Source organism: Pantherophis guttatus, chromosome 1 (genome assembly GCF_059756535.1).
Source record: "Pantherophis guttatus breed Tessera chromosome 1, ASM5975653v1, whole genome shotgun sequence".
Taxonomy (NCBI): domain Eukaryota; kingdom Metazoa; phylum Chordata; class Lepidosauria; order Squamata; family Colubridae; genus Pantherophis; species Pantherophis guttatus.
In genome coordinates, this window is record NC_142063.1 from 317,313,928 (window position 1) to 317,328,479 (window position 14,552).

The window sequence follows — 14,552 nt, forward strand, 5'->3', positions numbered from 1 at the left end:
AGCTGTTCCATTGGTTGATTGCTCTCACTGTCAGAAAATTTCTCCTTATTTCCAGGTTGAATCTCTCCTTGTTCAATTTCCATCCATTATTCCTTTCTGGCCATCAGGTGCTTTGGATAATAGCTTGCTCCCTTCCTCTCTGTGTCAGCCCCCCTAATATTGGAACACTGCTATCATGTCTCCTGTGATACTTCGTTTCACTAGACTAGCCATGCCCATTTCCTGCAACCGTTCATTGTATATTTTAGCTTCCAGTCCCCTAATCATCTTGTTTGCTTCTTCTCTGCACTCTATCTAGAATCTCAACATTTTTTTATAGTGTGGTGACTAAAACTGGATGTACTATTCTAGGTGTGGTCTTACTAAGGCTTTATAGCGTGGTATTAGTCCTTCACTTGATCGTGATTTTATGCCTCCGTTAATGCAATGTAGGATTGCATTGGCTTTTTTCGTAAGAAGAGAAAAACCAGAATTTCACTGTCTTGAAACCCTGAATTATATAACAGTTTTGGTTTCTAAGAAATGTAACAAATCGCTTTGAAATCTGCAATTTTATGGCAGAAAAGAAAACCAACAGAAAACAAAAACTGTTTGACTGACAGGGTGCTGCAGGAGGCTCTCCAGGCCAAAAATGGGGTGCATGGGGGCTGCCTGTGCCCCACCTGTGCCCCATTTTGGCCAGCAGGGTGCTGCAGGAGGCCATCGAGGCCAAAATTGAGCCATGCGGGGGCTGCCCGCACCCCCATGCCCCATTTTGGCCAGCATTATTATAAAATAATATTCATCATATCATGACCATATTATGATGCAGTTATGCAGTTCACCTAGTCTTAGGTACAGACTAAATATGGTAATTCAAAATTTACCTGAAACATAATTGTCGGCTTCCAGCTGAGTGAAGTATGCATTTACCTGTTGTAGCAGCAGGCTTGGTTACTTGAAACATCAGAAAGGTTTAGTAGCTGTCGGAATTCCACACTCCTCCCATGGACTCTTTTATTCAAGTGAATGAGAACTGCTAGAGAGATGGAAAACACATTTTGAGGTGTATTAGATTATCCCACCTCCTTTGAGCTCCATGCTATAATAGAATTTCTGTGTTACATCTACCTTGCCTAAATTGTAAATATGCTGCAATAAAAAGGCAGATAGAGAATGGATATGTGTAAACAATTGGTCTAAGCAGAGGAATTCATTTCTGCTGGACTTCCTGCAGCAGCCCAAATAAATCTGACCTGAAACCAAATATCAAGTTCGCTTAGAATTGTTTTAATTGGTATGCTTGTATTTATTAAGATAATAAGGAGGAAAAAATGTGGTTCACACAAAGATAAGAACTTGCTGTGATATATTTCTCTCCATTATTACTATTAAATATAGTATTATTTATGGTGTTATTACTACATTATTACATTATTAAGTATAGCATTATTACTACTAAGATCATGGCATCCGGCCCTCTCAGTTCTTGGCAAATAGATGGGGGAGAAATGGAAGTAGTGACAGACTTTATTTTCCTGGGCTCCAAGATCACGCAGATGGGGACTGCAGTCAAGAAATTAAAAGATGCTTGTTCCTGGGAAGGAAAGCTATGGCAAATCTAGACAGCATACTTGTTGTGACACAGGCCCAAGTAGGTATTATCAGACACAATCAGTTCTAAACAAACAGACTTTATTAGAACAGCTGAGAATTAACTCATTCTCAATGTAATCCAAACTAATTCAAAACAAATTCTTCATAACACAGTTCTTCAGCCTTATCACCAACCTTGGTCTACTGTGGCAAACTGCCGAAGGCTTTTCTTGGCAAAAGCTCAGAAGCAGAAGATGGTGACAAGAGGCGGTGGTGAGGCCCCTCCTCAAGAAGCCCTCTCTGGATCCGGCTGTTTTGGTAAACTACTGTCCTGTCTCCAATCTTCGCTTCGTGGCGAAAGTTGTCGAGAGTGTGGTTGCGTGACAGCTCCCATAGTACCTGGATGAAACTGTCTATCTGGATCCGTTCCAGTCCAGCTTCAGACCTGGGTACAGCACGGAAACGGCATTGGTCGCGTTGGTCGATGATCTCTGGAGGACTCAGGACAGGGGATGTTCCTCTGTTCTGGTCCTATTAGATCTCTCAGCGGATTTTGATACCATCGACCATGGTATCATGCTGCTCTGGCTGGAGGGGTTGGGAGTGGGAGGCACCATCCTACGGTGGTTCTCCTCTTATCTCTCCGACCAGTCACAGTCCATGTTGGCTGGGGGGCAGAGGTCGACCTTGAGGCACCTTGTTTGTGGGGTGCCACAAGGATCGGTCCTCTCGCCTCTCCTGTTCAACATTTGTGTGAAGCCGCTGGGTGAGATCATCCATGGATTTGGGGTGCGATGCCATCTGTACGCTGATGATACTCAGCTGTACATTTCCACCCCAGACCACCCCAACGATGCCCTTGAAGTGATGTCCCGGTGCCTGGAGGCCGTGCGGGTCTGGATGGGGAGAAACAGGCTCCGACTCAACCCTTCCAAGACCGAGAGGCTGTGGCTGCCAGCGTCCCGATATAGTCAGCTGGTGCCATCGCTGGCTATTGGGGGCGAGTCATTGGCCCCCACGGAGAGGGCTCGTAACTTGGGTGTCCTCCTGGATGCATGGCTGTCTTTAGAAGAGCATATGACGGCCATGACCAGGGGGGCTTTCTATCAGGTTCGCCTGATACGCCAGTTGCATCCCTTTCTGGATCAGGACTCCCTATGCACGGTCACTCACGCCCTCGTCACGTCTCATCTGGACTACTGCAATGCTCTCTACATGGGGCTCCCCTTGAGGAGCACTCGGAAGCTCCAGCTGGTCCAGAATGCGGCCACGCGGGTAATTATGGGGGCAACATGGTGCCCCCATGTGACACATTGCCTGCGCGAGCTGCACTGGCTTCCGGTGGTCTTCCGGGTGCGCTTCAAGGTATTGTAAAGCGCTTCATGGCTTAGGGCCCAGTTATTTACGAGACCACCTTCTGCCACCGATAACCTCCCACTGGCCAATTCGCTCCCACAGAGAGGGCCTCCTCAGGGTGCTGTTGGTCAAGCAATGTCGATTGATGACCCCCAGGGGGAGAGCCTTCTCTGTGGGGGCACCCGCCCTCTGGAACGAGCTACCCCCAGGAATACGACTGATCCCGGACCTCTGTACCTTCCGTCGAGCTTTGAAGACCTTCCTATTTCAGCAAGCTGGGCTGGCTTAAAATTTTAATGGGTTATTTTAAGGGTAATGGATTTTAATTTTTGGGAAGCCAATTCGATTTAATTCTGTTTTAAATTATTTTAAATTTTATATTGTATGTATTTTAATTTTGGCTGTTCACTGCCCTGAGTCCTTGTCACATTTGTCACATTTATAGCCACTCATCTGATGAATGGACATAAAACCAAACAATAAAAAACAGTAGAAATAGTAACATGTAGGATTCTTATGACTTCAGGGAGTTTCCTCTAACCAGAGGAATCAATTTCGACTGGTCTTCCTGCAGCAGCCCAAATAAATCTGATCCGAAAGCAAATATCAAGTCTGGCTTAGAACTGTTTTAATTGATATGCTTGTATTTATTAAGATAATAAGGAAGGGAAAATGTGGTTCACTGCACACCAAGATAAGAACTTGCTGTGATATATTTCTCTCCATTATTACTATGGATCCTTATTTGCTAAAAAATAATCCAATTTAGAATGGCTGATTCTGCTGGATGTTTTGGACGGAGACCTTGTATGTCAATTTTAACTTCTTTAGACTCATGACCTGGTTTTCCTTTGGCTTTCTCCCTCTTCTCTTAATGTTTCAGTTATTGCTCTTTTCTGCTCTTGAAAAGCAGTGCATTTGTGACATTTTGCTGCCATTTCATCTCTCTTTCCTCCTCCTATTTTCTCCAAAGCACCAAGACTGTGAGAAGGTTTGGGGAGGGAGGGAGGGAGGGAGGGAAGGAGAGAGAGAGAGAGAGAGAGAGAGAGAGAGAGAGAGAGAGGGAGAGAGAGAGAGAGAGAGAGAGAGAGAGAGAGAGGGAGAGAGAGAGACTGGTCAAAATTCAGCCAGCCAGTCAAAATTTAAATTTTTTTAAAGAATTAAAATAAATAAACTGTTTTTTTCAAATTTTGTAATTGAAAAAGGAAATTGCAAAATTGCAAAAAAATATTAAAATATTGAAAAAAGTATTTTTGAAAAAGTGAAAAACATTGAAAAAGATTAAAATAGTGAAAAAAGATTTTAAAATTTTAATTTTTAAAAAAAAATTGGAATTTTTTTTTTCAAAATTGATTTTGAAAAAAATTAGATTTTAAAAATTTATGGAAGTTCTTGGCCCTCTATGAAGTGATATTCTTTCCTTTTGGCTGGAAATCTCTGGCTGTTTTTTACAAGATGCTTTGCTCTTAACCCTCTACTCCCTGCCTTCAAAATTTATCCCTTTCGTCCCTGACTAGTATTTTTTGTAGTTATAATTTTCCTCCCTGCCTTCTAGCCCTTTGCTGGGTTTTTGGGTATGATGTGCTCATCTAGGCATTCTGCTTCCATTAGTTGCTGCTCATGTGAATGATCCACTATTACTTTATGCAAACAATTCACCCATTATATCTAGAACCACAACTAGCCTTTGATATGCCCTTAACACCTTAGCATGCTAATAGGAACAGCCAGCTTGTGGTAACTGATCAGAAAATCAAAATAAGAGACCCTGGAAGCTCTAATGGATAATAGGGAATGAAAGGATTGAGTAAGGGTTTTCCAATATTTGGGTGAGTTATTTTAAAACAGAGGCCGGAATTCATTGATTATGTGGTCTTGCAGGCCTGATAAAACACTTCATCCATTGTCATGTTTTTCCCACAGGAAAGGTGGAGAATATCTTTATGTGACTTTAAAACTAGTCACAGCTAAGTTGTCTTAAGATTCTTAGCTACATCTTTAGCCAAGTTATAAGTCAATGAAATTGTGCAAAGTAGTTTGATCAGACCACTGCTCCTTATCTGAAAATTCATATCCAATGTGACTTTGATGCTTGAGATTGGCTAAAAGCGAGTTAAGAGCTTGACCACACTATATTAAATATATGTTTCAGTATTTGCCACATTTATAGCCAGTCATCTGATGAATGGACATAAAAACCAAACAATATAAACAGTAGAAATAAATAACATGTAGATTACACCAGAGAGTGGGTAAAAACTCAGATATAATAGAGCCATCTTGAAGACTTCCTGATCCCAAGGATTCCTAAGCTTGCTGGAAATACAATGATTTCAGATCTCCAGAAGGTTGATAGGGTTGACGCCTGTCAGATGGAACCCTTAACATGTCCTTCCTGCCTGACTTGATGGATGGACAGATGTAATTGGGAAGAGGAGATCCCTCAACTAACTTGGCTCCATGCCATGTAGGGCTTTAAATGTGAACACTAGCATTTAAATGTTCAATTCTTATGTGTTTTTATTTTATTTATTTATTTTTCAGATTTCTATACACCCTTCTCCTTTCGGACTCAGGGTGGTGAACAGCCAAAGTAAAACATTTGTACACAAAAGTTAAAATAGATTTAAAATAATTAAATAAAGTTTGGCCCATAATTTAAAACATTTCAATTCAAAAACCAATTTCAAATTTTAAAAACCCACCATAAAATCAGGACAACCTGGCTAACTGAAAAAAATAGGTTTTAAGGACCCGACGAAAAGTCCGGAGGTCTGGGATCACTCGTATCTCTGGGGGTAGATTGTTCAAGAGGGTAGATGCCACCACAGAGAAGGCTTTCCCCTGGGGGTCGCCAGCCAACATTATCTGGCCGATGGCACCCTGAGGAGGCCCTCTCTGTGGGAGCAAACTTGCCGGTGGGAGGAAATTGGTGGCAGAAGACGGTCCCATAAGTACCCCGGCCCTAAGCCATGGAGCGCTTTAAAGGTGATCACCAACACCTTGAAGCGCACCTGGAAGTCCACCGGAAGCCAATGCAGCTAGCGCAGGAGAGGAGTCACATGGGAGCACCCAGTCGCTCCCATAATCTCCCACGCGGCCACATTCTGCACCAGTTAGAGCCTCTGGGTGCACCCCAAGGGGAGCCCCATGTAGAGAGTATTACAATAGTCCAGACGAGAAGTGACGAGTACTTGAGTGACCGTGCGTAGGGAGTCCCGATCCAGAAAGGGGCGCAACTGGCATATCAGGCGAACCTGATAGAAAGCCCCCCTGGCCACGGCCATCATATGCTCTTGTAAAGACAGTCGTGCATCCAGGAGGATGCCCAAGTTGTGAGCCCTTTCCGTGGGGGCCAATGATTCGCCCCAATAACCAGTGATGGTGCCAGCTGGCTATATTGGGACGCCGGCAGCCACAGACACTCGGTCTTGGAAGGGTTGAGTCAGAGCCTGTTTCTCCCCATCCAGACCCGCACGGCCTCCAGGCACTGGGACATCACTTCCAAGGCATCGTTGGGATGGTCTGGGGTACAGCTGAGTATCATCAGCGTACTGATGGAACTCCACCCCAAACCCATGGATGATCTCCCAGTCCCTCCCGCCAGCGCAACATGATACCATGGTCAATGGTATCAAAAGCCGCTGAGAGATCTAACAGGACCAGGATAGAGGAATAACCCCTACCCCGAGCCCTCCAGAGATCATCCACCAATGCGTCCAATGCCATTTCCGTGCTGTACCCAGGTCTGAAACTGGACTGGAGCAGATCTAAATAGACAGCTTCATCCAGGTACTGGGGAAGCTGTCGTGCCACCACACTCTCAACAACCTTTGCAATAAAACGAAGGTTGGAAACTGGAGGAGGAGCCTCACAACCGCCTCTTTCAAGGCGGCCGGCAGGACACCCTCACTCAAAGAAGCATTAATAATCCCCTGGAGCCAGCCTCGTGTAACCTCCCGGGAAGCCAGCACCAGCCAGGGGGGACACGGGTCCAATAAACATGTGGTCGCGTTCAGCCATCCCAAGATCCTGTCCACGTCTTCGGGAGCCACAGGAACGAACTCCTCCCAGATAACACTCTCAAGGCCTGCCTCAGTCATCTCGTCTGAACTAACCCAGTCAGCGGCCAAGTCTTTCCGAATCTGAGTTATTTTATCATATATAGATACTGTACAAAATCCTCAGCTCGGGCCTGCAAGGGGTCATCCCGCGCTCCCAGATGGAGAAGGGAGCGGGTCACCCTAAACAGGGCGGCTGGGCGTTTATCTGATGAAGCGATATGAGCGGCAAAATAGCTAGATTTCGCCACTTTTATCGCCACTAGGTAGGTCTTAATGTGAGACCTTAGCAGTGTCAAGTCAGATTCAGATCGGCTGGCCGTCCAACCACTCTCTAGGTGTCTTTTCCGGTGCTTCATCTCCCTCAGCTCCTCGGAGAACCAAGGAGCTAAGTGAGTTCGGTGCCGGGTCAGAGGCCGCAAAGGCATGACACGGTCCAAAGCCCCAGTGGCTGCACTGTCCCAGGCAGCCACCAGGTCTTCAGCCGAGTCACGAGCCAGAGTCTCGGGAAATGGCCCAAGCTCCATCTGGAACCTATCAGGTTCCATCAGGTGCCTGGGGCGGAACCACCTGGTCAGCTCCGCCTCCCTGCGACGGGGTGCGGTGGTCAGAAAGTCTAGTCGAAGGAGCGAATGGTCAGACCATGACAAGGGTTCAATACCTATATCCCCTGTATCAAGGCCACTCAACCACTGACCAGACATAAAAACTAAGTCCAGAGTGTGTCCACCTATGTGATTAGGGCCATGAATTACTTGGGTCAGGTCCATGGCCGTCATGGAAGCCATGAACTCCTGAGCTACCTCAGATGTTTCACCGATAGATGGCAGGTTGAAATTCCCCATGACCACAAGTCTAGGGGTATCAGCCGCCACCTCGGCTATGATGTTGAGGAGTTTGGGCAGGGTTGTTGCCATGTGGCAGGGAGCCAGGTAAGTGATCAACAGACCCATCTGCACCCCACGACCCCACTTCACAAAAAGGGAATCACATCCGGCTATCTGAGGTACAGTGGTTTCCCTTGTCTCAAGACCTTCTCTTAGAATGACCGCTACCCCCCGCCCCTGCCCTGAGCTCTCGGCTGATGAAATGCACAGAAGCCTGGTGGGCACATATCCATGAGGAGAACCTCCCCCCTCATGGCCCAACCAGGTCTCCGTAATGCCTGCCAGGTCTGCTCCCCCCTCCTGAATAAGGTCACAAATGAGCGGGGCCTTATTTACTACAGACCTGGCATTACACAACAACAGCCAGAGACTCGGGCCCTGAGACTCTGAGCAGCCTGGGGAACGGGAAGAGCTAAGGGGACTGTGGCATGCAATTGCTCAAAGATAGCGAGTGCGTGCTCCCACCACATGATGCGGCCCCCTGCTCCCACCATACCTGCCCCTCCCACTCAGCGCATTAATAGAAAAGCACTCAGCGGAGGGCATTCTAACAGCCCTCTTTCCCCCAGAGTCCATACCCCCCGTGACACCATTAACTGCCGGGCCAGTCCCCATCCCCCGTGGATTTCCCCCCAAACCCACATAACCTTCCCACCCTCCAAAACCCCTTAAAAGTCTATTTAAAAATGTCCTTAAAAAACCCCTCAATCCCCTTTTTGCGACATGCCACCTCTCGGGGTCCCAAACCTGTCATTAAGGTGGGCCCTCGATAACATAGAGGGCCAAGCCTGCGAGAGGGGGGAATCTCACAGCGCAAGAAGCTTAGCCCTAGAATACATTCGAAAACACTGGAGTGGTAATACAGATATGGCCTAGACATGGCCTAGGGGTCTATAATGATGGTCTCAAACATCCAGGAAGCAAGGCTAAATTAACCGGAAGAATCACAACTACCCTCTCACAGTAATGGGCAGGAGTCCTCACGTTCTGTCCAATTAAATGTTAAATGTTCAATTCCATGTGCATTTCCCCATGGATTTAATTCTTTATAATTAATTCCAAACTGTTATTTTAAATTTTTCTGGATCCTTAATCAGTACATAATTTGGACATCTACAATCATTTTTTAAATTTTACTATTTATTTGTGCTATTTTGCTATTTAATCAGTTCTGCTATTTTCTCTAGAAAAAAAATAAAATCCTTAAAGTCTATGGAGATTCTGAGTCATCCAGGCCATATTTGTCTTAAAAGTGCTTTTTCAGAAGACAACTGGGCTTTGTATTCCCTCCCCCCCTTCTTGGAGACATTTCACTTCTCATCCAAGAAGCTTCTTCACCTCTGACCAAATGGTGGAGGATGAAGGATTTATATTCCTTGCAGGGATTTGCTTGTCAGCATTCTTTCTAAGAGTCACTGATGCACTTGGAGATTTCTCTGTATCCTCAGGGTCAGCTGAATATTGCAAATGGGTGTGGAGCCTTCTTGGAACTGCTAAAAGGGTTGTATTTAAAAAAGGAGTTAGGTTAAACTATTGTTTAAGACTTATTTCACTAAGATTTGAAATAAACTCATTCTATGCTGTAAAACCTGAGCTGTGATCAGTTTGCCATTTGTTCCCTCACCCATGGTAGTGGATGACGTCAGCCAATGTTTATTTTGTTGTAAATTGAATATTTGTATCCCTTTCTAAATTTAGGCACTATAATAAAGGAGAATTGGAAAGTAAGGGAACAAGACTTGACAGGGAGGAAAATTAGGAAGGTTCAGACTTCTGATTATTATGTTTCTTACACTTTTGTGTACATTCTGGGTTTGCAAATTATATGTTTACTTGTGCATTTCATTACAGTAAATCACATCTCTTTATTAGCATAGGTATAACAGTGTCCACAGTAGTATCCATCATTTGGTTGTGCTCTCTCCCTCTCCCCCTTCCCCTTCCTCTCCCTCTCCCCCCCTCTCCTTCCCTCCATCTCCTTCTCTTCCTGTATGTGTTTGTAAGAGATTCTACCTGATGCACCCTCTGATATTTTGTTTATTGTAGTCTTTCCTTTTGTTTTATGCTGGTGAATGATATTAACAGAATACATCTTTTGGTCTCTGCACTTGACAAACTGAATGGTTCTGGAAGAGACCTCTCTCATGCAAATTTTCTCTTGCTGCATTTTCCATTCTTTTACCAAGACCCAAGCCTATGCTGATACCGAGTTAACATATAAGGACATTCTTATTCTAAGTCCTATCACATGGTATTTATCTTGAAAAAAATAATCTTAGGAGTTTCTTAAGTATCAGCATAGTCTGGGTCTTGTATTTTCAATTGCAGGGTCTTAGTTAATAGTTTTTGTTTTGTTCTACTTCTGCTCAAGCAACCACATCAGCTGGAAGACCTCAGTGGCAAAATAACTTCTTCAATAAATAAACAGATGGGGAAGAATGAGACTGTGTGACTTTATGGCATAAAGTGTGGTTGAAGAGCAGGGAACTGTAGGGAAAGTGATATGACATACAAACAGACAGACACATTGACAAAGTTAAATGAATATACTTCTCCCAGGTCCCTCTTAAAAAGGTGCACAATATCTGCAATGCTCGTTTAGCTTTATTTCAAGGAATTTGACAAATTTTACTTCAATGCATAAATGTTTTCAAGTGTGATAGATAGAAATTTGATTAATGTAAAGAAAGAAAAAGCGATAGCAGGTAGTAATCTCAGGTCATTGGACATATCTTGAAGACATCCAGGGTTGTAGATGGAGATGGCATCATTTTCCAAAGCGGCTATACCGATGAGATAAAATAATAGGTTGATCAAAGAAAGTTTAAGGTAAAGTCTGTTATCTGAACCTAAAAACCTCTCCTGCCCTTCTTTCTGCCTTTGAAATGCCTGTTCCTCTTCAGGTGAATGGCTTGAAATGCTTTGGAGTAAAAACAAGAGCATCCCAATCTAATCTATGACATCTTTATTACACAAGTGTTTACTTACCGTAGACAGCATTTTGATCTCGGTCCACAATCCTTTCTCCCAATGTCCATATAGTTTATTGAACAGTGACCGTAATAGCAGCGTCCTCCTGCTCTACGACACTGACGCTGGGCATTACCTGTTAAAAGTAAAAGGGTAGACAGAGGAATGATGTAAAGATATTTTATTTAGATAGATATTTCCTTCTAAGACATCACTTTCTTCTGCAGAATTACAGGATTCCTATGAGTTCAGCAACTTCCCTCTGACCAGAGAATCCATTTTTGCTAATCTCCCTTCAGCAGCCCCAATATATCTTATATCAACCCAGGTTTCATGTCTGGCCAGAGCTGAATTGGCATGTATGCCTGTATCTATTAAGGTAGTATGGAGGAAAAAATCTGATTCACACCAAAGAGAGACCTTGCTGTGCTATATTTCTGTTCATTATTACTATGGATCATAGCTTGCTAGGAAATATTCCTGAATTATCGTGCCTGATTTTGCTGGGTGTTTTTGATGAAGAACTTGAGTGGGAATGGTTAACTTCCTTTGAACTTCAGAACTTGGTTTTCCTTTGGCTTTCTTCCTCTTCTCTTATTGTTTCTAATGGTGCTCTTCTCTGCTCTTGAAAAGTGGAACATTTGTGATATTTTGCTGCAGTATCTTCTCTTTTTTACAAATTGAATATCAATAGATTCACTAGATAATGAATATTTATTTTTTATTTATTGCTATCTCATCTTTATTTCTTAAAATACGTCTAGGTGGCAAATGTATCTAATACTCCTTCCTCCTCCTATTTCCATGAACACCAAGCAGCTGTCATAAGACATGATGAAAACTTTTTAATTTCACAATACATGGACAGATTTTAATATTCTTTCAACTGGGGAACTGTGACCATCCTAGATCAAGCCAAGTCCAAAAACACTAGAGTATTCCTGGGAGCCTGGCACTCTGACAGATTAGCTATCAATAGACACGTAGACATAAACAATATGTACTTACTTTGTAAAAGAGACATGAACAAGCCAAAAAGGGAAGAAAAGGACCAAAACATCTCCCCACCAGCAATCAACATCCAGATTATTTATTTATTTATTAGTCATATTTCTATGCCGCCCACTCTCCGAGGACTCTGGGCTACTTACACCAAAGACAGTATACTAAATAGCCTATTGCCCCCAACAATCTGGGTCCTCATTTTACCCACCTTGAAAGGATGGAAGACTGAGTCAACCTTGAGCCAGTGAGATTTGATCTGCTGATCTGCTGAACTAGGAGTCAGCTGAAGTAGCTGCAGTACTGCACCCTAACCACTGCGCCACCTCGGCTCATAATAATTATCTTATATTAATACCAAACTTAACATCTGACCAATAAACAAGAAGTAAACGAAACCCCAATCAAGGAAGTGACAAAAGGTTAACAATAAACAGTACAAAAAAAAAAAAAACCCTGCCAAGACCACTCCTAACCAATACTAACTGGGCAAACCACTAGAATATAAATTGAGAGCAAATTCCATTCCTTTTCGATATTACTTAGATTGATCATGAAACAACTGTAAGAAAAAAAAAAAAACAAGCTGAGAGAATACCAAGGATGCCTTCTCCTATTTTACCACAACAGCAATCCTGTGAGGTACTTTCTGCTGTGAGAAGTCCAAATGTACCCAGCCAGCTTTCATGCCAAAGGTGGGACTAGAACAGTCTCCAGATTTCTAGCTTGGTGCTTTGACCACTAGATCAAACTGGCTCTCTTTTGTCCCTCAAATACATCATTCATAATGTTTTTTGTTGAGAATTTGGTACACCAAAACTAAAATGAACCAACAAATAATATACAATAATAAAACCATTAGTTAAGTTTTGTAGAGAACAGTGAATCAATGAACTGGTTTTTCAGTCCCTCCTTGATGCCCTATATTACACTGGATCTCAAGTTTTAATGAAAAAGGAAAATCAATGGCATATTTTTCCAATGTTTGAAGGTTCATGTTATCAATAGTCCACAGTGTTCAAAACTATTTCTTTAACATAAACTAAAAGAAGACATTGAAGGTTATCCTGCTTTCGTGATGATCATACTTGCTTAGGAAGTAGTGAGTTATCAGTCATTTCTAAATTATCAATAATTTGGTTTCTTACCTGGTTCAGACAGGAATGCAAGGAAAAGGAATGCGAACAGCAGATAAAGGATCTTCATGTTGGGATTGGTTCTGGATCAAATCTTACTCCTGGGATAGGACACAGCTCTCTATTTATGCAGTTATAATGATTGCATCACACTGCCTCATTGAAATATTGTAACTATTCTTAAATGTTATTGGCATTGTTGTATTTCCTCCTATTGAAACATTCCTGAGGGTTAACCGTTGCAAAAGTCCTTGCAAGAGCAAGAGAGTTAGTTGAATAGTTAAATGGTTTTGCTTATAGCTAAAATACTTTGGAATGATAAATGTTTGGCTCCATTATTGAGTGGTCTGCAGAGTTGACATAACTAGTTACTTGCAAATGAACTACTTATCAGGGTAGATTAGATATGAGTAGTTGTAATAAAATGTAGCTACCATCTAATAATATGCTTAGTGAGAAATTCTCTCTCTCTCTCTCTCTCTCTCTCTCTCTCTCTCTCTCTCTCTCTCTCTCTCTCTCTCTCTCTCACACACACACACACACACACACACACACACACACACACACACACACACACAAATAGGAGATTGAAGTTATTCACTTACAATGGCAAAGTTCACCTGGCATAAGAAGAGATATTGGGGATGGGGAGAATGAAAATGGTATACTATATGATTGAATCCACTCTTTTGTCTATATATCACTTCTGTACTATGTGTTAGAAGAGAAGACACACATGGTGAAGTGGGTCAATCAGGATGTTAATTCTTATCAACATAAAAATAGAGGGCTGAAGACTTCTGGTGGTGATGTCAGGGCAGTGCAAAGGGAAAAGGATGATCTCCATCCTTTAACTCGGACTTTTTTGTGTTCGGGACCCTTTGAAGGCATGTTGAGTTTGGAGAGCCACATGAAACAGAGGACAGCAAGGTGGAAAGCAACCGCTCACTGGAACAAGGGAAATTCTCTTTAACCCAGCATGAATGTGTCCTGTCATGTTACTTTGACATGGCAGACCCGAGACCATGACAAGCCACAACAGACTTGGAAGAGAAAGATTTATTAGCGGACTGTGCCTATTCTTGGTTGTGAGGAACTCCCATATGTGCAGCAGATTGAACTGTCAAAGTAAGTAATTTAAAAAGATTTGGCAAAAAGGAAGGAAGCTCCAGCAGAAAACTAGCGGCAATTTAAAGAGAAGAGCTGTGACTCATTAAAAAATAACTGCTGAGAGAGAGGAGCTAAAAGAAAGATCAGAAAGGACTGTAAGAGTGAGAGCAAAAACGGGAGATTGTAAGATGATGGAGGAAAGAAAAGAGAAGGAGAAGAAGAAGGAGAAAGACAGAATCCATGTTTTGGTAGCTGATAAAATAGCCAAGGCTTAGAAACGATGATCTAACACAGATGAAGGATGACTGATTAAGGATAGTATGAGAGTGAAAGAAGAGAAGTCTGGAGAGGATCGGAGGAGTTGATAGAGCTGGGAATAAGTTGGTGAGGACAGCATTTGTTGGAGGAGATCTGTGATATAAGACAAAGGAGTGAAAGGTGAGTGTTTTGGATAA

At 43.0% G+C, this 14,552-nt stretch overlaps 2 long non-coding RNA genes across 2 annotated transcripts in view; one reads left to right on the top strand and one right to left on the bottom strand.

Annotated features, from left to right (window-relative positions):
• LOC117671392 (uncharacterized) overlaps positions 1–13,082 on the bottom strand; it is a 67,085-nt gene extending 54,003 nt beyond the window's left edge. Inside the window, exons 1-2 of the long non-coding RNA XR_015731587.1 lie at positions 13,000–13,082; positions 10,868–10,985 (exon numbers count right to left, since the gene is read on the bottom strand). This is a non-coding gene — a long non-coding RNA (uncharacterized LOC117671392). The remainder of the gene's footprint in view (positions 1–10,867; positions 10,986–12,999) is intronic.
• A 1,062-nt stretch (positions 13,083–14,144) lies between these two features.
• LOC148116944 (uncharacterized) overlaps positions 14,145–14,552 on the top strand; it is a 35,738-nt gene continuing 35,330 nt past the window's right edge. The window contains exon 1 of the long non-coding RNA XR_015731585.1: positions 14,145–14,535. This is a non-coding gene — a long non-coding RNA (uncharacterized LOC148116944). The remainder of the gene's footprint in view (positions 14,536–14,552) is intronic.